Source organism: Ambystoma mexicanum, chromosome 12 (genome assembly GCF_040938575.1).
Source record: "Ambystoma mexicanum isolate Mex_15411 chromosome 12, UKY_AmexF1_1, whole genome shotgun sequence".
NCBI lineage: Eukaryota > Metazoa > Chordata > Amphibia > Caudata > Ambystomatidae > Ambystoma > Ambystoma mexicanum.
The window spans coordinates 1,147,331,369-1,147,354,695 of NC_090936.1; the positions used below are offsets into that span (position 1 = coordinate 1,147,331,369).

At 42.9% G+C, this 23,327-nt stretch overlaps 1 protein-coding gene across 1 annotated transcript in view; it reads right to left on the reverse strand.

The window, feature by feature from the left end:
* DYRK2 (dual specificity tyrosine phosphorylation regulated kinase 2) overlaps positions 1-23,327 on the reverse strand; it is a 64,428-nt gene continuing 41,101 nt past the window's right edge. The window contains exon 3 of the mRNA XM_069629729.1: positions 1-23,327. This exon is cut by the window's right edge and continues 16,816 nt beyond it. The gene's annotated coding sequence lies outside the window, so the exon portion shown is untranslated.

The following is a 23,327-nucleotide window of genomic DNA, read 5'->3' on the forward strand; positions in this document are numbered from 1 at the left end:
AAAAGTAGGACATAGATTTTTATTCTGAAATTATCTCTGGCCACAACAATAATATTGAACAAATATTCACTTGATTTTGACTTCTGTCATCAGCTGTACAATACATACAGTATCATAAAACTGGCCATGAGGGATTGGAACCCACTGCAACTGTAATCAATGTTTAAGTGTCAACAGCAGCATGTCACAGAAAATGTACATGAATATTTATATATGTGTATATATATATATATATATTTAGAGAGCCCACATTCAATGCATGTTATTCACATATTCGTAGTACAGACAGTTGCAGTCACATGTACAAAGCTGATGCTTAATAAAACCCCAAACTGCTGCTTTGACAAAATGGCGGCAGTTCAAAAACAGAGCTAATCAGAATTACTTTCCATGACATGTTGTGTAGCGGAGATGCCTCCCACTAGAAACAGGAGTCCACAGAAGCAACCTGCATATGCTACCATGGCCTTGGATTGGGCGGCGTTCAAATCTGTAGAAACATTCCAACCAGTGTCAAAAATAAATAAAGGTTGTCCACGAAAGTCCTCAAGCGCGTTCCGGTATTTGGAACGTTCCTTCTCCTCTGGACATTAAACGCAGCCCAATCCAACGTGATTCTAAGGTGTTTCACGCAATCACGCCACCCTTCCAACTCACCATGTGCACTGAAAGTGGCTTCAGTGTCTTGTACTTAAAAATGTAAAAATTCCTGGTTGCCTAGAGTCGGGCCAGGCACATAAAAAAGGAATGCACTTTGGCTCATACCAAATGCCCTGGGATTTGTCACACTATAAAATGAAAAGTTTGAGGTAAACCTTACAAGAACAGTTGAATTCTCTCTAGTATTCAGTATAACAAAAAATATCTCTGTTATATAAATCAGTCAGATGTTAAGACACAAGTAAGTAGTAGAAAAGGCCAGGTTTAACCCTTTAAGTACGCGGACACTGGCAAAGCTTTTGAGGACACTTTGCAATCCACTGTCTGAAGCGGATGGTCCATGTGGATATTTTAAGACCGTTCTTAGGTTTGTACATTTAAAAAAAATTAAAAGCCCTGGCATTGAAAGGGTTAAAGTGGCCGACTGCATGCCCCTACAACATAGCATTCATAGCAAAAGGCACATTGTTAACACGAAGGGCACAAATGCAACCTACATTGTTAATCTGCACGTCTTGTGTCACTGGTTCGTGGCAGTACACGCAAGTGGTCGTAAACGCACAACCTGTGCAAGAGCCCCATATACATTGAAAAGGCAATCAGAGATCGAACTGCTGGGTTATCAATAAATATGTAGATAGCTTAGACATCGTTAGACAATGGTAGTCCGTGAAACGAAGCACGGTTCCCAAGCCCACTCCTTTAAGAGCTCTTAATTATCAACGCCCAAATCCGGATCGAGGCAGCCACACCTGGAATTTGTCCATTACAAATGAGCGATCAGCCCGCGTAACCATAGGATACCGGTTTCTGACTCTGGGGGGGTCTTCACTCTGGTCCCCCAGAGCAATAATAAAACCATTTTTGTGTCTGATCTGCCTTTATCTTATTTTCTCCTGTTCCTTCCAGAAACAGCACACTTAAGTGTGGCGATTAAAAGAAAAATGTGAGCAAAAAGTTGAAATTGAATGGTTGTTTTTGGGATATCGCTCACATTACACCATGTCGCAAGATCCCTCTCCTTCACAGAGATTCCCATGCATCATGAATTACTAAAGAAAATGTCACGATTGAGAATAGCAACTGAAATTCACTGGTGCCAAATGTGTGGAAAACACGGGGAGTGGATTTCGCTCTAGAGGACCAAATTTAGGGATTCACGAGTCAGGTATTTTTCCCACAGTTTTTTTAATGCCATACATCCCGTAATTCAGGCAGGTAACTTTCCAGTAACTACAATCTGTCACAGCTTGCAAAAAAGAAATTCAGTGAGTGTTGGTGTCCAAAGTGACCAGAGAAGACGTGAAAAATTGTAGGTTCTGTTTCAAACAGATCTCCCTTAATTGCTACCCGATGAATAATCCCCCCTCCCCCAAAAGTGTGCAAACAAATATTTTGGAAAGTTTTCAGCCACAAAATCGACCATAAACTTAGAGTGAGATTGTCTTCGGAGTCTGGTCACCTTCCAACAGGCTCAGTTTTCAAAACTGCAGATACCTCTGTGTGCTATAGTGAAAATATATTCTGGACAATGCGGTTCTCAACTTGCCCATTACCCTTGAAAGAAGAAAAAAGTCAAACACCACTATTAAGTTATGGGTACAGTTTGGCAAATATTCTGCAAGCTTGTATTTTTTCCTGAGGGTTTAAATAAACGGTTAGACATCATTCCTTCCTTCCTTTGCCACAGTCTGAAAGGTTTTGATCATACAACTGAACAAAAAGTAATCTTTACGGTGTAGTGAGAGATCTAGCAAACTCTTTAAGATATGTTTAACACACTGGCAAGTTCACTGACATCACATCAGATGGCTGTAAAACAGGTTTAGTGCACTTCTCTGCCACCTTCTTGAAATCTTTCCTTTCTTTAGCCTTCACAGAACATTTTCAAAATGGCTGCCCATTTCGTTGTAACATCCTGGTACATTTCCTCATTCACAATACTCAGTATTAAAACATATTGCCTTTTTAAATACCTCTGATGCAATATCACTTTTAACAACATTCACAATAGCACAATTAAGAATGTCTCAAAAAGGTTCACTGCGTGGGAACAATCTCTTTAATTTGAGTACCAGTTGCAAATAAAATTGTTTCCCCACTGGAGAAATAAGAGAACAGTGTATGTAAAAAAAAAAAAAATACATAGACCTCTGTATAAATATTCACTTTTCCTTCACAGTTCTTGCCAGAGCCGAAGTTGCACTGAAATTCCCCTACTGCGATTTGAAAAGGATGTGGCTTTGAAGACATGACATCCACCAAAAGCGAAGTGTATCTCGGCAGTTCTTATTTCTCGCTGTGTAGTGCAATCAAACGTGACTTTCTTCAGTGTGGCATACAGGACATTTGGATTCGAAAATGGCAAACCATTGAAACTACGGACTGGCTGAGCTTTTTAGTAGATTTGATTCGATCATTCCACATGACCGATTTTTCAGAAAAGGATGGACCGCACCAAAAATCTTGTTGTTTGAGCCAATGAAAAAAGTGTCCCAGTAAATTGGCGGTAAAGGCTTCAGTGACCACTGTTACGTAGCAGCTCCTTTGCTGTATTGGGAGATAATGTGTTTTCTTAGCATGTTTTCGCAACTTTTTGTTTGCTGTCTCTCCACATGATCCACCCATTCCCGTTACTTGTGTTGATCCAAGGGATGACAATTTGTTGAAAGATGATTCAGATTCTCATTATTAAGATACATAACTCTCACACTGTTTCCAAAACTACGAGGCAAGATGGCGCCCATGCCTGCTAATCTCCACCAGGCTGCTGGGAGACTACTGAGGCACTTCCTATTTGCTGACAGTAGCTAGTACCATTGGTCTGACTTCCTAAGGAAAGGGGTCGGTGTAAACTTTCCCAGGCTTGTGGCAGATCAGGATTTAAGATGGATGGGTCTGTGTTTTGCCACAGGAACTTCCCAGTGAGTGTGTTTAAGCACAATCTGGTGTTCCACAGGATCTCTAATTACTAGGTGTATGCTTTGAGTGTTGTGAAATTACAAGATTTGAAACTACACTAACACTCCTTACAGCCTAGGGAATCCACTATGCTCTTGGAAAAAATGATCCACTATTGGAATGTGGAATAGGAGGAAAGCAAACCCTTTGTGTACAGCAGTTCCTTACATTTCCCTTAAAACGAGGGCAACAAAAAAGTAATTATTCCTGTGTCTTAGAAAAAATGATCCACTATTGGAATGTGGAATAGGAGGAAAGCAAACCCTTTGTGTACAGCAGTTCCTTACATTTCCCTTAAAACGAGGGCAACAAAAAAGTAATTATTCCTGTGTCCCCCAACCTATCCTGGTACTTTGAAAGAGTGGTGTACTCCATCTGAGCAGAGGCAATGTGAGCACTAGGTGTGTGCAAAGATGTGGCTTTGGGGAAACACTACAGGCAAACTGTGATCTCTTCTAAGAGTCACAAAAGTATATGTATCAATGCGTAACTATCAGCTGGGCACAGATCAGAGCAAATAGGGACTTTAGCAGTTTTACAAGAGGTTGTGGCACAGCCTTCTTGGTCTTTCAGATAAAACATTTGGCAATTCCGTTCCAGTTGTCCAGACCTGCTGGACACAGAAGCTTTCTCCTGTTCTTCATTCGCACCTTGATGTAGGAAACCTTTGACTTGCGCCTTCAGCTCAGACTGATAGCAAGTTATGCTAGCTATAACCAATGCAAGTCGAGCTTCTAGGATCATTATTAATGCTAGGGACTTTTTTTTTTTCTATGTCTAATCTCTCCAATACATATCACAATTTTTGCTAAGATGTTTCCTCTGAAAAGGCAGTCTTTTCACTGCCTCCTGAAACTAACATATGCCCAATTTTGCAAAGCCTTTTTGTATGGACATATGGTCTCTCCACTGTTATCTGGGGGTGACATATGGCCACTTTTGTTAAACCCTTCTGTGTAGACATGTGGTCTCTTCACCGTCATCTGAGTGATATATATGCCTCTTTTGCTAAGCCTTTTACTCTGGACATGTGGTCTCTTCACGGTCATTTGAGGGGTAAATATGCCATTTTTCCAAAACCGTTTTGCTGGACATGTGGTCTGTTCTCATCTGAGGGATAGGTATGCCTCTTTTACTAAGCCTTTTTCTCTGGACATGTGGTCTCTTCATGGTTCTCTGAGGGGTAAATATGAAATTTATCTAAAACCTTTTCTCTGGACATGTGGTCTCGTTATAGTCATCTGAGGGATATAGATGCCTCTTTTGCCAAGCCTTTTCTCTGGACATGTGGTCTCTTCAGGGACATCGGAGGGATGTATATGCCTCTTTTGCTAAGCCTTTTTCTCTGGACATGTGGTCTCTTCGGGGACATCATAGGGATGTATATGCCTCTTTTGCTAAGCCCTTTTCTGTGGACATGTGGTCTCTTCGGGGACATCTGAGGGATGTATATGCCTCTTTTTCTAAGCCTTTTTCTCTGGACATGTGGTCTCTTCAGGGATATCTGAGGGATGTATATGCCTCTTTTGCAAAGCCTTTTTCTCTGGACATGTGGTCTCTTCAGGGTCATCTGAGGGATATATATGTGTCTTTTGCTAAGCCTTTTTCTCTGGACATGTGGTCTTGTCACGGTCATCTAAGGGATATATATGCCTCTTTTGCTAAGCCTTTTTCTCTGGACATGTGGTCTCTTCATGGTCATCTGAGGGGTAAATATGCTATTTTTCTAAAACCTTTTCGCTGGACATGTGGTCTGTTCTCATCTGAGGGATATATATGCCTCATTTGCCAAGCCTTTTCTATGGACATGTGGTCTATTCACAGTTAGCTGAGGGTTAAATATGTAATTTTTCTAAAAGAAATTTGCTGGACATGTGGTCTGTTCTCATCTGAGGGATATATATGCCTCTTTTGCCAAGCCTTTTTCCCTGGACATGTGGTCTTGTCACTGTCATCTGAGGGATATCTATGCCTCTTTCGCTAAGCCTTTTTCTCTGGACATGTGGTCTCTTCAGGGACATCTGAGGGATGTATATGCCTCTTTTTCTAAGCCTTTTCTCTGGACATGTAGTCTCGTTACAGTCATCGGAGGGATATCTATGCCTCTTTTGCTAAGCCTTTTTATCTGGACATGTGGTCTCTTCATGGTCATCTGAGGGGTAAATATGCAATTTTTTGAAAACCTTTTCGCTGGACATGTGGTCTGTTCTCATCTGAGGGATATATATGCATCTTTTGCTAAGCCTTTTTCCCTGGACATGTGGTCTCTTCAGGGTCATCTGAGGGATGTATATGCCTCTTTTGCTAAGCCTTTTTCTTCAGGGACATCTGAGGGATGTATATGCCTCTTTTGCTAAGCCTTTTTCTTTGGACATGTGGTCTCTTCAGGGACATCTGAGGGATGTATATGCCTCTTTTGCTAAGCCTTTTTTCTCTGGACGTGTGGTCTCTTCAGGGACATCTGAGGAATGTATATGCCTCTTTTGCTAAGCCTTTTTCTCTGGACGTGTGGTCTCTTGAGGGACATCTGAGGGATGTATATGCCTCTTTTGCTAAGCCTTTTTCTCTGGACATGTGGTCTCTTCAGGGACATCTGAGGGATGTATATGCCTCTTTTGCTAAGCCTTTTTTTCCTGGACATGTGGTCTCTTCAGGGACATCTGAGGGATGTATATGCCTCTTTTGCTAAGCCTTTTTCTCTGGACATGTGGTCTCTTCAGGGACATCTGAGGGATGTATTTGCCTCTTCTGCTAAGCCTTTTTCTCTGGACATGTGGTCTCTTCAGGGTCATCTGAGGGATATATATGTGTCTTTTGCTAAGCCTTTTTCTCTGGACATGTGGTCTTGTCACGGTCATCTAAGGGATATATATGCATCTTTAGCTAAGCCTTTTTCTCTGGACATGTGGTCTCTTCATGGTCATCTGAGGGGTAAATATGATATTTTTCTAAAACCTTTTCGCTGGACATGTGGTCTGTTCTCATCTGAGGGATATATATGCCTCTTTTGCCAAGCCTTTTCTCTGGACATGTGATCTCGTTACAGTCATCTCAGGGATATATATGCCTCATTTGCCAAGCCTTTTCTCTGGACATGTGGTCTATTCACAGTTAGCTGAGGGTTAAATATGCAATTTTTCTAAAAGAAATTTGCTTGACATGTGGTCTGTTCTCATCTGAGGGATATATATGCCTCTTTTGCCAAGCCTTTTCTCTGGACATGTGGTCTCGTTACAGTAATCTGAGGAGTATATATGCCTCTTTTGCCAAGCCTTTTTCCCTGGACATGTGGTCTTGTCACTGTCATCTGAGGGATATCTATGCCTCTTTCGCTAAGCCTTTTTCTCTGGACATGTGGTCTCTTCAGGAACATCGGAGGGATGTATATGCCTCTTTTTCTAGGCCTTTTTCTCTGGACATGTGGTCTCTTCAGGGACATCTGAGTGATGTATATGTCTCTTTTGCTAAGCCTTTTTCTCTGGAAATGTGGTCTTTTCAGGGACATCTGAGGAATGTATATGCCTCTTTTGCTAAGCCTTTTTCTCTGGACATGTGGTCTCTTCAGGGACATCTGAGGGATGTTTATGCCTCTTTTGCTAAGCCTTTTTCTCTGGACATGTGGTCTCTTCAGGGACATCTGAGGGATGTATATGCCTCTTTTGCTAAGCCTTTTTCTCTGGACATGTGGTCTCTTCAGGGTCATCTGAGGGATATACATATGTGTCTTTTGCTAAGCCTTTTTCTCTGGACATGTGGTCTTGTCACGGTCATCTAAAGGATATATATGCATCTTTTGCTAAGCCTTTTTCTCTGGACATGTGTTCTCTTCATGGTCATCTGAGGGGTGAATATGCTATTTTTCTAAAACCTTTTCGCTGGACATGTGGTCTGTTCTCATCTGAGGGATATATATGCCTCTTTTGCCAAGCCTTTTCTCTGGACATGTGATCTCGTTACAGTCATCTGAGGGATATATACGCCTCATTTGCCAAGCCTTTTCTCTGGACATGTGGTCTATTCACAGTTAGCTGAGGGTTAAATATGCTATTTTTCTAAAACCTTTTCGCTGGACATGTGGTCTGTTCTCATCTGAGGGATATATATATGCCTCTTTTGCCAAGCCTTTTCTCTGGACATGTGGTCTCGTTACAGTAATCTGAGGAGTATATATGCCTCTTTTGCCAAGCCTTTTTCCCTGGACATGTGGTCTTGTCACTGTCATCTGAGGGATATCTATGCCTCTTTCGCTAAGCCTTTTTCTCTGGACATGTGGTCTCTTCAGGAACATCGGAGGGATGTATATGCCTCTTTTTCTAAGCCTTTTTCTCTGGACATGTGGTCTCTTCAGGGACATCTGAGTGATGTATATGTCTCTTTTGCTAAGCCTTTTTCTCTGGAAATGTGGTCTTTTCAGGGACATCTGAGGAATGTATATGCCTCTTTTGCTAAGCCTTTTTCTCTGGACATGTGGTCTCTTCAGGGACATCTGAGGGATGTTTATGCCTCTTTTGCTAAGCCTTTTTCTCTGGACATGTGGTCTCTTCAGGGACATCTGAGGGATGTATATGCCTCTTTTGCTAAGCCTTTTTCTCTGGACATGTGGTCTCTTCAGGGTCATCTGAGGGAAATACATATGTGTCTTTTGCTAAGCCTTTTTCTCTGGACATGTGGTCTTGTCACGGTCATCTAAAGGATATATATGCATCTTTTGCTAAGCCTTTTTCTCTGGACATGTGTTCTCTTCATGGTCATCTGAGGGGTGAATATGCTATTTTTCTAAAACCTTTTCGCTGGACATGTGGACTGTTCTCATCTGAGTGATATATATTCCTCTTTTGCCAAGCCTTTTCTCTGGACATGTGATCTCGTTACAGTCATCTGAGGGATATATATGCCTCATTTGCCAAGCCTTTTCTCTGGACATGTGGTCTATTCACAGTTAGCTGAGGGTTAAATATGCAATTTTTCTAAAAGAAATTTGCTGGACATGTGGTCTGTTCTCATCTGAGGGATATATATGCCTCTTTTGCCAAGCCTTTTCTCTGGACATGTGGTCTCGTTACAGTAATCTGAGGAGTATATATGCCTCTTTTGCCAAGCCTTTTTCCCTGGACATGTGGTCTTGTCACTGTCATCTGAGGGATATCTATGCCTCTTTCGCTAAGCCTTTTTCTCTGGACATGTGGTCTCTTCAGGGACATCCTAGAGATGTACATGCCTCTTTTTCTAAGCCTTTTTCTCTGGACATGTGGTCTCTTCAGGGACATCTGAGGGATGTATATGTCTCTTTTGCTAAGCCTTTTTCTCCAGACATGTGGTCTCTTCAGGGACATCTGAGGGATATATATTCCTCTTTTGCTAAGCCTTTTTCTCCGGACATGTGGTCTCTTCAGGGACATCTGAGGGATATATATGCCTCTTTTGCTAAGCCTTTTTCTCTGGACATGTGGTCTCTTCAGGGACATCTGAGGGATGTATATGCCTCTTTTGCTAAGCCTTTTTCTCTGGACATGTGGTCTCTTCAGGGTCATCTGAGGGATATATATGTGTCTTTTGCTAAGCCTTTTTCTCTGGACATGTGGTCTTGTCACGGTCATCTAAGGGAAATATATGCATCTTTTGCTAAACCTTTTTCTCTGGACATGTGGTCTCTTCATGGTCATCTGAAGGGTAAATATGCTATTTTTCTAAAACCTTTTCGCTGGACATGTGGTCTGTTCTCATCTGAGGGATATATATGCCTCTTTTGCCAAGCCTTTTCTCTGGACATGTGATCTCGTTACAGTCATCTGAGGGATATATACGCCTCATTTGCCAAGCCTTTTCTCTGGACATGTGGTCTATTCACAGTTAGCTGAGGGTTAAATATGCTATTTTTCTAAAACCTTTTCCCTGGACATGTGGTCTGTTCTCATCTGAGGGATATATATGCCTCTTTTGCCAAGCCTTTTCTCTGGACATGTGGTCTCGTTACAGTAATCTGAGGAGTATATATGCCTCTTTTGCCAAGCCTTTTTCCCTGGACATGTGGTCTTGTCACTGTCATCTGAGGGATATCTATGCCTCTTTCGCTAAGCCTTTTTCTCTGGACATGTGGTCTCTTCAGGAACATCGGAGGGATGTATATGCCTCTTTTTCTAAGCCTTTTTCTCTGGACATGTGGTCTCTTCAGGGACATCTGAGTGATGTATATGTCTCTTTTGCTAAGCCTTTTTCTCTGGAAATGTGGTCTTTTCAGGGACATCTGAGGAATGTATATGCCTCTTTTGCTAAGCCTTTTTCTCTGGACATGTGGTCTCTTCAGGGACATCTGAGGGATGTTTATGCCTCTTTTGCTAAGCCTTTTTCTCTGGACATGTGGTCTCTTCAGGGACATCTGAGGGATGTATATGCCTCTTTTGCTAAGCCTTTTTCTCTGGACATGTGGTCTCTTCAGGGTCATCTGAGGGAAATACATATGTGTCTTTTGCTAAGCCTTTTTCTCTGGACATGTGGTCTTGTCACGGTCATCTAAAGGATATATATGCATCTTTTGCTAAGCCTTTTTCTCTGGACATGTGTTCTCTTCATGGTCATCTGAGGGGTGAATATGCTATTTTTCTAAAACCTTTTCGCTGGACATGTGGACTGTTCTCATCTGAGTGATATATATTCCTCTTTTGCCAAGCCTTTTCTCTGGACATGTGATCTCGTTACAGTCATCTGAGGGATATATATGCCTCATTTGCCAAGCCTTTTCTCTGGACATGTGGTCTATTCACAGTTAGCTGAGGGTTAAATATGCAATTTTTCTAAAAGAAATTTGCTGGACATGTGGTCTGTTCTCATCTGAGGGATATATATGCCTCTTTTGCCAAGCCTTTTCTCTGGACATGTGGTCTCGTTACAGTAATCTGAGGAGTATATATGCCTCTTTTGCCAAGCCTTTTTCCCTGGACATGTGGTCTTGTCACTGTCATCTGAGGGATATCTATGCCTCTTTTGCTAAGCCTTTTTCTCTGGACATGTGGTCTCTTCAGGGACATCTGAGGGATGTATATGCCTCTTTTTCTAAGCCTTTTTATCTGGACATGTGGTCTCTTCAGGGACATCTGAGGGATGTATATGTCTCTTTTGCTAAGCCTTTTTCTCCAGACATGTGGTCTCTTCAGGGACATCTGAGGGATATATATTCCTCTTTTGCTAAGCCTTTTTCTCTGGACATGTGGTCTCTTCAGGGACATCTGAGGGATATGTATGCCTCTTTTGCTAAGCCTTTTTCTCTGGACATGTGGTCTCTTCAGGGACATCTGAGGGATGTATATGCCTCTTTTGCTAAGCCTTTTTCTCTGGACATGTGGTCTCTTCAGGGTCATCTGAGGGATATATATGTGTCTTTTGCTAAGCCTTTTTCTCTGGACATGTGGTCTTGTCACGGTCATCTAAGGGAAATATATGCATCTTTTGCTAAGCCTTTTTCTCTGGACATGTGGTCTCTTCATGGTCATCTGAAGGGTAAATATGCTATTTTTCTAAAACCTTTTCGCTGGACATGTGGTCTGTTCTCATCTGAGGGATATATATGCCTCTTTTGCCAAGCCTTTTCTCTGGACATGTGATCTCGTTACAGTCATCTGAGGGATATATACGCCTCATTTGCCAAGCCTTTTCTCTGGACATGTGGTCTATTCACAGTTAGCTGAGGGTTAAATATGCTATTTTTCTAAAACCTTTTCGCTGGACATGTGGTCTGTTCTCATCTGAGGGATATATATGCCTCTTTTGCCAAGCCTTTTCTCTGGACATGTGGTCTCGTTACAGTAATCTGAGGAGTATATATGCCTCTTTTGCCAAGCCTTTTTCCCTGGACATGTGGTCTTGTCACTGTCATCTTAGGGATATCTATGCCTCTTTTGCTAAGCCTTTTTCTCTGGACATGTGGTCTCTTCACGGTTCTGAGGGGTAAATATGCCATTTTTCTAAAACCTTTTCACTGGACATGTTGTCTGTTCTCAATTATCTGAGGGATACATATGCCTCTTTTGCCAAGCCTTTTTCCCTGGACATATGGTCTTGTCACGGTCATCTGAGGAATATATATGCCTCTTTTGCTAAGCCTTTTTCTCTGGACATGTGATCTGTTCACGGTTATCTGAGGGGTAAATATGCAATTTCTCCAAAACCTTTTCACTGGACATGTGGTCTGTTCTCAATTATCTGTGGGATATATATGCCTCTTTTGCCAAGCCTTTTTCTCCGGACATGTGGTCTCTTCACGGTTCTGAGGGGTAAATATGCCATTTTCTAAAACCTTTTTACTGGACATGTGGTCTGTTCTCAATTATCTGAGGGATATATATGCCTCTTTTGCCAAGCCTTTTTCTCTGGACATGAGTTCCCTTGAGGGTCATCTAAGCGATATATATGCCTCTTTTGCTAAGCCTTTTTCTCTGGAAATGTGGTCTCATCACGGTCATCTGAGGGATACATATGCTACTTTTGCTAAGCCTTTTTCTCTGGACATGTGGTCTCTTTATGGTCATCTGAGGGGTATAAATGCCATTTTTCTAAAACCTTTTCTCTGGATATGGGGCCTTGAATCGATCGTCTGAGGGATATATATGACTCTTTTGATATGCCTTTTCCTGTGGACATGTGGTCTCTTCAGGGTCACCTAAGGGATACATATGCCATAAAACCTTTTCTCTGGACATATGGTCTTTGCTCGATCAACTGAGGGATATATATGCCTATTTTGCTAAGCCTTTTTCTCTGGACATGTGGTCTCTTCACGGTCATCTGAGGGGTATAAATGCCATTTTTCTAAAAACCTTTTCTCTGGACATGTGGTCTGTTCTCTATCATCTGAGGGATATATATATGCCTCTTTTGATAAGCCTTTTTCTCTGGGTATGTGGTGTCGTCACGGTCATCTGAGGGATATATGCCTCTTTTGCTAAGCATTTTTCTCTGGGCATGTGGTCTCTTCATGGGCATCTGAGGGGTAAATATACCCTATTTCTAAAACCTTTTCTCTGGACATGTGGTCTATTCTCATCTGAGGGATATATATGCCTCTTTTGCCAAGCCTTTTTCTCTGGACATGTGGTCTTGTATGGTCATCTGAGGGATATATATGCCTCTTTTACCAAGCCTTTTTCTCTGGACATGAGGTCACTTGAGGGTCATCTAAGGGATATATATGCCTCTTTTGCTAAGCCTTTTTCTCTGGAAATGTGGCCTCGTCACAGTCATCTGAGGGAAACATATGCTACTTTTGCTAAGACTTTTTCTCTGGGCATGTGGTCTCTTTATGGCCATCTGAGGGGTATAAATGCCATTTTTCTAAAACCTTTTCTCTGGATATGGGGCCTTGAATCGACCGTCTGAGGGATATATATGCCTCTTTTGCTAAGCCTTTTCCTGTGGACATGTGGTCTCTTCAGGGTCATCTAAGGGATATATATGCCATAAAACCTTCTCTCTGGACATATGGTCTTTTCTCGATCAACTGAGGGATATATATATGCCTATTTTGCTAAGCCTTTTTCTGTGGACATGTGGTCTCTTCACGGTCATCTGAGGGGTATAAATGCCATTTTTCTAAAAACCTTTTCTCTGGACATGTGGTCTGTTCTCTATCATCTGAGGGATATATGTATATATATGCCTCTTTTGCTAAGCCTTTTTCTCTGGGTATGTGGTCTCGTCACGTTCATCTGAGGGATATATGCCTCTTTTGCTAAGCATTTTTCTCTGGCGATGTGGTCTCTTCACGGTTATCTGAAGGGTAAATATGCAATTTTTCTAAAACCTTTTCTCTGGACATGTGGTCTCGTTACAGTCATCTGAGGAGTATATATGCTTCTTTTGCCAAGCCTTTTTCTCTGGACATGTGGTCTTGTCACGGTCATCTGAGGGATATCGATGCCTCTCGCTGGGCCTTTTTCTCTTCATGGTAATCTGAGGGGTAAGTATGCCATTTTTCTAAAACCTTTTCTCTGGATATGGGGCCTTGTCTCGATCATCTGAGGGATATATATGCCTATTTTGCCAAGCCTTTTTCCCTGGACATGTGGTCTTGTCACGGTCATCTGAGGGGTAAATATGCAATTTTTCTACAACCTTTTCGCTGGACATGTGGTCTGTTCCTATCTGAGGGATGTATATGCTATTTTTGCCAAGCCTTTTTCTCTGGACATGTGGTCTCTTCACGGTCATCTGAGGGGTAGATATGCAATTTTTTTTTAAAACCTTTTCTCTGGGGGGTGTATTCCTGTGACTTTTGCTAAGACTTTTTCTCTGGTTATGTGGTAATTTCACAGCCATCTCCAAGGTATATATGCCTCTTTTTCTAAGCCTTTTTCTCTGGGGTCTTTCAGGGTCATCTGAGAGTTATATATGCCATTTTGCAAAATCCTTTTCGCTGGACATGCAGTCTCTTCACCGTCATCTGAGGGATATATATGCCTCTTTTCCTTAGCCTTTTTCTCTAGATGTGTGGTCTCTTCACAGTCTTCTGAGAGATATATATGCCTGTTTTCCTAAGCCTTTTCTCTGGATGTGTGGTCTCTTCGGGGTCATCTGAGGGATATATACCTTTTTTCCTATGACCTATTCTCTGGATGTGTGGTCTCTTCAGGGTCATCCGAGGGGTTTATATGCCACTTTTACTAGGCCTTTTTCTATGGCCATGCAGTCTCTCCACTGTTACCTGGGCTGACAAATGGTACCTCTAGGTATGCCCTTTTCTCTAGAGTATGGTCTCTCCACTGTTGTCTGAGGCATGCACAAAGGGCCACTTTGGTAAAACATTTTTTCTGGACATGTGGCCTCTCACTGGTTATCTGGGGAATACACATGACCACTTTTGCCAAGTCATTTTCTCTGGGCATGTAGTCTCTCCATGGTCAACTGAAGGCTACATAGGGTACATATGCATTTTGCAAAGTCTTTTTCTCTGGACAAGTGCTCCCTCCACTGTTACTTGTGGAATGCAAATGGCTATTTTTGCCAAGTCGTTTTCTGTGGACATGCAGTCTCATCACGGCCATCTGAGGGACACAAAATGCCACTGTTGCTAAACCCTTTTCTGTAGACATATGGTCTCTTCACGGTCATCTGAGGGATAAATATGCCACTGTTGCTATGCATTTATCTATGGACATGAGGTCTCTCCACTGTTACCAGAGGGTGACATAATGCAACGTTTGCTATACCATTATCTGGGCATGTGTAGTCTTCCTGGACACCTAAGGAATACATATGCTATTTTTGCAAAAACATTATCTGGATAGGTGGTGTCTTCACTGTCCCTCCCCCAAGGGTAACCTATGGAAACATTTTCCTCTGGACATGTGGTCTCTTTAGCTACAGCATTTTCCTGTAACTATGGACTCTACACTGTCTCCCAAGGGATACAGCCACTTATGCAAAGCCTTTTTCTCTGGATATGTGGTCTCTCTACTGCGGCCTGAATACACATGGCTATTCTGCTAAGCATCGTTGTCTGGTTATGTGGTCTATCCAGTCATCTGAGAGATGTAAATGGCCACTTTTGCTAAGCCTTTTTCTCTGGACATGATATCTTTCCAATGTTGCCTCTGGGAAATATATGGACACTTTTGAGGTATCCTACTCAGTGGAAACATTGTAGCTCCAAAGTCACTTGCTGGATACATAGGGTAACTTTTGAGAAGCCTATTTCTCTTGACAAGCGGTCTCTCTGCAGTTCACTGTGGGATGTACATAGTCACTTTTACTAAACCTTTTTTTCTGGACATGTCGCTCTACAGTCACATCATATATACGCCCACATTTCCTTAGTCTTTTCCTCTGGACATGCAGTCTCTCCCCTGTTGACCGAGGGATGCATATGGCCAGTTTTACTAAACCTTTTTCTCTGGACATGTGGTCTCTCCACAATCACCTAAGGGATATATATGCCTCTTTTTCTAAGCCTTTTCCTCTGGACATGTGGTTTTTCAAGGTCATCTGATGGGTATATATGCCATTTTGCTAAATCCTTTTCTCTGGACATGAAGTCTCTTCACAGTCATCTAAAGGATCTATATGCCTCTTGTGTGAAGCCCTTTTCTATGGACATGTGGTCTCTCAAATGATATCTGGAGGTGACATATGATCACCTTTGCTAAACCCTTTTCCGTGGACATGTGGTTGTTTCATAGTCATCTGAGAAGTATATGTGGCTTTTTTTACTAAGCCTTTTTCTTTGGACATGCAGTCTTTCAAGGTCATCTGAAGGGTATATATTCAATTTAGCTAAATCCTTTTCGCAGGCTATGTGGCGTCCTCTCGATTATCTAAGGCAAGTATATGCCTCTTTTCCTAAGCCCTTTTCTCAGACCATTTAGTCTCTTCACGGTCATCTGGGGGTTATACATGTCACTGTTGCTAAAACATTCTCTGAACATGTAGTCTCTTCAAGCCTTTTTCCCTGGACATGTGGTCTTGTCACGGTCATCTGAGGGGTATATATGCCTCTTTTCCTAAGTCTTTTTCTCTGGACATGTGGTCTCTTCAGGGTCATCTGAGGGATGTATGCCTCTTTTCCTAAGCCTTTTTCTCTGGACATGTGGTCTTGTTAGGTCATCTGAGGGGTATATATGCCTCTTTTCCTAAGTCTTTTTCTCTGGACATGTGGTCTCCTCACGGTCATCTGAGGAATATATATGCCTCTTTTCCTAAGCCTTTTTCTCTGGACGTGTGGTCTCTTCAGGGTCATCTGAGGGATGTATGCCTCTTTTCCTAAGCCTTTTTCCCTGGACATGTGGTCTTGTCACGGTCATCTGAGGGGTATATATGCCTCTTTTCCTAAGTCTTTTTCTCTGGACATGTGGTCTCTTCACGGTCATCTGAGGGATATATATGCCTCTTTTCCTAAGCCTTGATCTCCGGACATGTGGTCTCCTCACGGTCATCTGAGGAATATATATGCCTCTTTTCCTAAGCCTTTTTCTCTGGACGTGTGGTCTCTTCAGGGTCATCTGAGGGATGTATGCCTCTTTTCCTAGGCCTTTTTCTCTGGACGTGTGATCTTGTCAGTGTCATCTGAGGGGTTTATATACTAAGCCTTTTTCTATGGCCATGCACTCTCCCCACTTTAGCAAAGTCTTTTTCTCTGGACAAGAGCTCCCTCCACTGTTACTTGAGGAACGCAAATGGCAATTTTTGCCAATTCGTTTTCTGTGGACATGCAGTCTTATCACGGCCATCTGGGGGTTATACATGCCACTTTTCCTAAGCCTTTTTTTCTGGACATGTGGTCCCTTCAAGGTCATCTGGGGGTTATACATGCCACATTTGCTAAGCCTTTCTATATGGCCACGCAGTCTGTCCACTGTTAGCTGGGGGTGACTTTTGGCCACTTTTGATAAATCCTTTTCTGTGGAAGTATGATCTCCCCACAGACATCTGAAGTAAACGGAGCCTTCCTGGTCAGCTAAAGAATACATATGCTATTATTTCAAACACTTTCTCTGGATACGTGGTCTCTTCACTGTCCCACTCCCCCTCTGAGGGGAACATATGGAACCTTTTGATGAACATTTTTCTCTGGACATGTGATCTTTTCTGCTACAGCATTTTCCTGGTCACCTGAGGGATATATATGCCTCTTTTGCTAAGCCTTTTTCTCTGGACATGGCATCTCTTCCTGGTCACCTGAGGGATATATATGCCTCTTTTGCTAAGCCTTTTTCTCTGGTCATGGCATCTCTTCCTGGTCACCTTAGGGATATATATGCCTCTTTTGCTAAGCCTTTTTCTCTGGACATGGGGTCTTTTCATGGTCATCTGAGGGATATATATGCCTCTTTTGCTAAGCCTTTTTCTCTGGATATGGCATCTCTTCCTGGTCATCTGAGGGATATATATGCCTCTTTTGCTAAGCCTTTTTCTATAGACATGTTGCCTCTTCACTGTTACCTAGGAGGGACATATGGTCACTTTTGCTAAAGCCTTTGCTGTGGACATGAGGTTTATTCATGGTCATCTGAGGGGTGTACATGCCAATTTCGAAACCGTTTTCTCTGGACATGGCATCTCTTCCTGGTCACCTGAGGGATATATATGCCTCTGTTGCTAAGCCTTTTTCTCTGGACATGGGGTCTCTTCATGGTCATCTGAGGCATATGCCTCTTTTGCCAAGCCTTTGTCTCTGGACATGGGGTCTCTTCAGGGTCATCTGAGGGATATATGCCTCTTTTGCCAAGCCTTTGTCTCTGGACATGGGGTCTCTTCATTGTCATCTGAGGGGTTTATATGCCACTTTTTCTAGGTCTTTTTCTATGGCCAGGAAGTCTCTCCACTGTTACCTGGGGTGACACATGGTACCTCTAGCCATGCCCTTTTCTCCAGAGTGTGGTCTCTCCACTGTTGTCTGAGGCATGCACAAAAGGCCACTTTGATAAAAAAAAAGAATTCTGGACATGTGGTCTCTCACTGGTTATCTGGGGAATACAAATGACCACTATTGCTAAGCCGTTTTCTCTGGACATGTAGTCTCTCCATGGTCAACTGAAGGCTACATATGCATTTTGCAAAGTATTTTTCTCTATGCAAGTGCTCCCTCCACTGTTACTTGTGGAATGCAAATGGCTATTTTTGCCAAGTCGTTTTCTGTGGACATGCAGTCTCATCACGGCCATCTGAGGGACATATATGCCACTGTTGCTAAGCATTTATCTATGAACATGAGGTCTCTCCACTGTTACCAGAGGATGACATACTGCAACATTTGCTATACCATTATCTGGGCTTGTGTAATCTTCCTGGACACCTAAGGAATACCTATGCTATTTTTGCAAAAACATTCTCTGGATAGGTGGTCTCTTCACTGTCCCACTCCCCCTCTAAGGGGAACATAGGGAAACTTTTGATGAACATTTTTCTCTGGACATGTGATCTCTTCTGCTACAGCATTTTCCTGTAACTATGGACTCTACACTGTCTCCTAGGGGATACATATGCCACTTATGCAAAGCCTTTTCTCTGGAAATGTGTTCTCTCTACCGCTGCCTGAAAACACATGGCCATTTTGCTAAGCATTTTTGTCTGGTTATGTGGTCTACCCAGTCATCTAGGGGATGTAAATGGCCACTTTTGCTAAGCCTTTTTCGCTGGACATGATGTCTTTCCAATGTTGCCTCGGGAAAACATGGCCACTTTTGAGGTATTTCACTCACTGGAAACATTGTATCTGCAAAGTCACTTGCAGGATACATAGGGTATCTTTTGAGAAGCCTATTTGTCTTGACAATCGGTCTCTCCGCAGCTGACACTGGGATGCACATGGTCACTTTTACTAAACCTTTTTTTCTGGACATTTCGTCTCTCTACAGTCACATCATATATATACGCCCACTTTTCCTAAGCCTTTTCCTCTGGACATGCAGACTCGCCCCTGTTGACCGAGGGATGCACATGGCCAGTTTTACTAAAACTTTTCTCTGGACGTGTGGTCTCTTCATGGCCATCTGAGGGGTGTACATGCCATTTTCTAAACCCTTTTCTCTGGACATGTGTTCTGTTCTCAATCCCCTATATATGCCTCTTTTTGTAAGCCTTTTCTTTCTCTGGACATGTGGTCTTGTCACGGTCATCTGAGGGATATATAGGTCTCTTTTGCTAAGCCTTTTTCTCTGGACATGGGGTCTCTTCATGTTCATCTGAGGGGTAAATATGCCTCTTTTGCTAAGCCTTTTTCTCTGGACATGGGGTCTCTTCATGGTCATCTGAGGGGTATATATGCCTCTTTTGCTAAGCCTTTTTCTCTGGACATGGGGTCTCTTCATGGTCATCTGAGGGGTATATATGCCTCTTTTGCTAAGCCTTTTTCTCTGGACATGGGGTCTCTTCATGGTCATCTGAGGGGTATATATGTCTCTTTTGCTAAGCCTTTTTCTCTGGACATGGGGTCTCTTCATGGTCATCTGAGGGGTATATATGCCTCTTTTCCTAAGCCTTTTTCTCTGGACATGGGGTCTCTTCATGGTCATCTGAGGGGTATATATGCCTCTTTTGCTAAGCCTTTTTCTCTGGACATGGGGTCTCTTCATGGTCATCTGAGGGGTATATATGCCTCTTTGGCTAAGCCTTTTTCTCTGGACATGGGGTCTCTTCATGGTCATCTGAGGGGTATATATGCCTCTTTTGCTAAGCCTTTTTCTCTGGACATGGGGTCTCTTCATGGTCACCTGAGGGGTATATATGCCTCTTTTGCTATGCCTTTTTCTCTGGACATGGGGTCTCTCCATGGTCATCTGAGGGGTATATATGCCTCTTTTGCTATGCCTTTTTCTCTGGACATGGGGGTCTCTTCATGGTCATCTGAGGGGTATATATGCCTCTTTTGCTAAGCCTTTTTCTCTGGACATGGGGTCTCTTCATGGTCATCCGAGGGGTATATATGCCTCTTTTGCTAAGCCTTTTTCTCTGGACATGGGGTCTTTTCATGGTCATCCGAGGGGTATATATGCCTCTTTTGCTAGGCCTTTTTCTCTGGACATGGGGTCTCTTCATGGTCATCCGAGGGGTATATATGCCTCTTTTGCTAAGCCTTTTTCTCTGGACATGGGGTCTCTTCATGGTCATCCGAGGGGTATATATGCCTCTTTTGCTAAGCCTTTTTCTCTGGACATGGGGTCTCTTCATGGTCATCCGAGGGATATATATGCCTCTTTTGCTAAGCCTTTTTCTCTGGACATGGGGTCTCTTCATGGTCATCTGAGGGATATATATGCCTCTTTTGCTAAGCCTTTTTCTCTGGACATGGGGTCTCTTCATGGTCATCCGAGGGGTATATATGCCTCTTTTGCTAAGCCTTTTTCTCTGGACATGGGGTCTCTTCATGGTCATCCGAGGGGTATATATGCCTCTTTTGCTAAGCCTTTTTCTCTGGACATGGGGTCTCTTCATGGTCATCTGAGGGGTATATATGTCTCTTTTGCTAAGCCTTTTTCTATGGACATGGGGTCTCTTCATGGTCATCTGAGGGGTATATATGCCTCTTTTCCTAAGCCTTTTTCTCTGGACATGGGGTCTCTTCATGGTCATCTGAGGGGTATATATGCCTCTTTGGCTAAGCCTTTTTCTCTGGACATGGGGTCTCTTCATGGTCATCTGAGGGGTATATATGCCTCTTTGGCTAAGCCTTTTTTTCTGGACATGGGGTCTCTTCATGGTCATCTGAGGGGTATATATGCCTCTTTTCCTAAGCCTTTTTCTCTGGACATGGGGTCTCTTCAAGGTCATCTGAGGGGTATATATGCCTCTTTTGCTAAGCCTTTTTCTCTGGACATGGGGTCTCTTCAAGGTCATCTGAGGGGTATATATGCCTCTTTTGCTAAGCCTTTTTCTCTGGACATGGGGTCTTTTCATGGTCATCTGAGGGGTATATATGCCTCTTTTGCTAAGCCTTTTTCTCTGGACATGGGGTCTCTTCATGGTCATGTGAGCGATATATATGCCTCTTTTCCTCAGCCTTTTTTTCTGGACATGGGGTCTTTTCATGGTCATCTGAGGGGTATATATGCCTCTTTTGCTAAGCCTTTTTCTCTGGACATGGGGTCTTTTCATGGTCATCTGAGGGGTATATATGCCTCTTTTGCTAAGCCTTTTTCTCTGGACATGCAGTCTCTTCACAATCATCTTGGGGTTATACATGCCACTTTTCATAAGCCTTTTTCTCTTGACGTGTGGTCTTGTCAGGGTCATCTGAGGGGTTTATATACTAGGTCTTTTTTCTATGGCCATGCACTCTCCACTTTTGCAAAGTCTTTTTCTATGGACAAGAGCTCCCTCCACTGTTACTTGAGGAACGCTAACTGCTGTTTTTGCCAAGTCATTTTCTGTGGACAAGCAGTCTCTTCACAGTCATCTGGGGGTTATACATGCCACTTTTCCTAAGCCCTTTTTTCTGGACATGTGGTCCCTTCAAGGTCATCTGGGGGTTATACATGCCACATTTGCTAAGCCTTTTTATAGGGACACGTGGTCTGTCCACTGTTAGCTGTTGGTGACTTTTGGCCACTTTTGATAAATCCTTTTCCGTGGAAGTCTGATCTCCCCACAGACATCTGAAGTATATGGAGCCTTCCTGGTCAGCTAAAGAATACATATGCTATTATTTCAAACACTTTCTCTGGATAGGTGGTCTCTTCACTGTCCCACTCCCCCTCTGAGGGGAACATATGGAAACTTTTGATGAACATTTTTCTCTGGACATGTGATCTCTTCTGCTACAGCATTTTCCTGTAACTATGGACTCTACACTGTCTCCTAGGGGATACATATGCCACTTATGCAAAGCCTTTTCTCTGGAAATGTGGTCTCTCTAACGCTGCCTGAATACACATGGCCATTTTGCTTAGCATTGTTGTCTGGTTGTGTGGTCTATCCAGTCATCTGAGAGATGTAAATGGCCACTTTTGATAAGCCTTTTTCTCTGGACATGCGGTCTTCCCAATGTTGCCTCAGGGGAAACATATGGACACTTTCGAGGTATCTTACTCACTGGAAACATTGTAGCTGCAAAGCTACTTGCTGGATACATAGGGTCACTTTTGAGAAGCCTATTTCTCTTGACAATTAGTCTCTCTGCATTTGATTGTGGAATGCACATGGTCACTTTTAGTAAACCTTTTTCTTTGGGTGATGGACTCTCCACGGTCACATAAGAGATACATGTGTCACTTTTGCAGAACTATTTTCTCTGGCCATGTGATGTCACTGCCATCGTGACGGGGGGATACATTTTAACCGTCGCTACACCTTTCCTGTGGACAGGCGCCTTCTCTCTGATCAACTAAGGACTGCATGTGACACTTTAGCCAAGGCATTTTCTCTGAGTATGTGGTCACCCGAGGGTGACCTACATCCATCTTTGCCAAATCTCTGGACAAGCAGTCTTTCCAAAGTTGCCCGAGGGATGCACATGGCCTATTTGATGCACCTTACTCGCAGGGCATTAGCTCTCTCCACGGGCACCTGTCGGGTACATATGGGCCCTTTTGCTAGGCATTTCTTTGCCTGGATATGAGGTTTGATCACTTTCGACTGTGGGATTCACATGCCACTTGCGCGAAACCTTCATTTCTGGACATGTCTCTTCACAGTCACCGGATAGATATGACTGCTCTTGCTAAGCCTTTTTCTCTGGACGTGTGGTCTCTACATGGTAACCTAAGGAATATACATGAAACTTGTGTAAAGCCCCTTTCTCTGGACATGTGGACTCTTCACCCATCTGAAATATACAAATGGACACTTTTGCTAAGCCCTTTTCTCTGAACAGGTCATCTCTCCATGGCTACGGGATAAATATGCATTTTTTGCAAGCGTCTTTTTCTATGGACATGCGTTCTTTCCACCCATCGGAATTATTTATAAATGGCCACTTTGTCTGGGCACGTGGATTCTCCAATGTTACCCGACCGATGCATATGGTTACTTTTGCAAAGCCTTTCACTTTAGACATGTGGTCGCTCTATAAATCATCTTTCAATACAAACGCCCCTTCTGGCCAAGCATTTTTCTCTAGGTATGGGGTCTTTCCACGGGCATATGAGGTTGCTAGTGGTTAGGTTAGAGTACAGATCATTTTTCTAAGACCTGTTCTCTGGACCTTCAAGTCCCTCCGCCATTGCCTGGGGGATACAAATGGCCACTTTCACTAATCATTTCTGCCTGGATAGGTGGTTGATTGG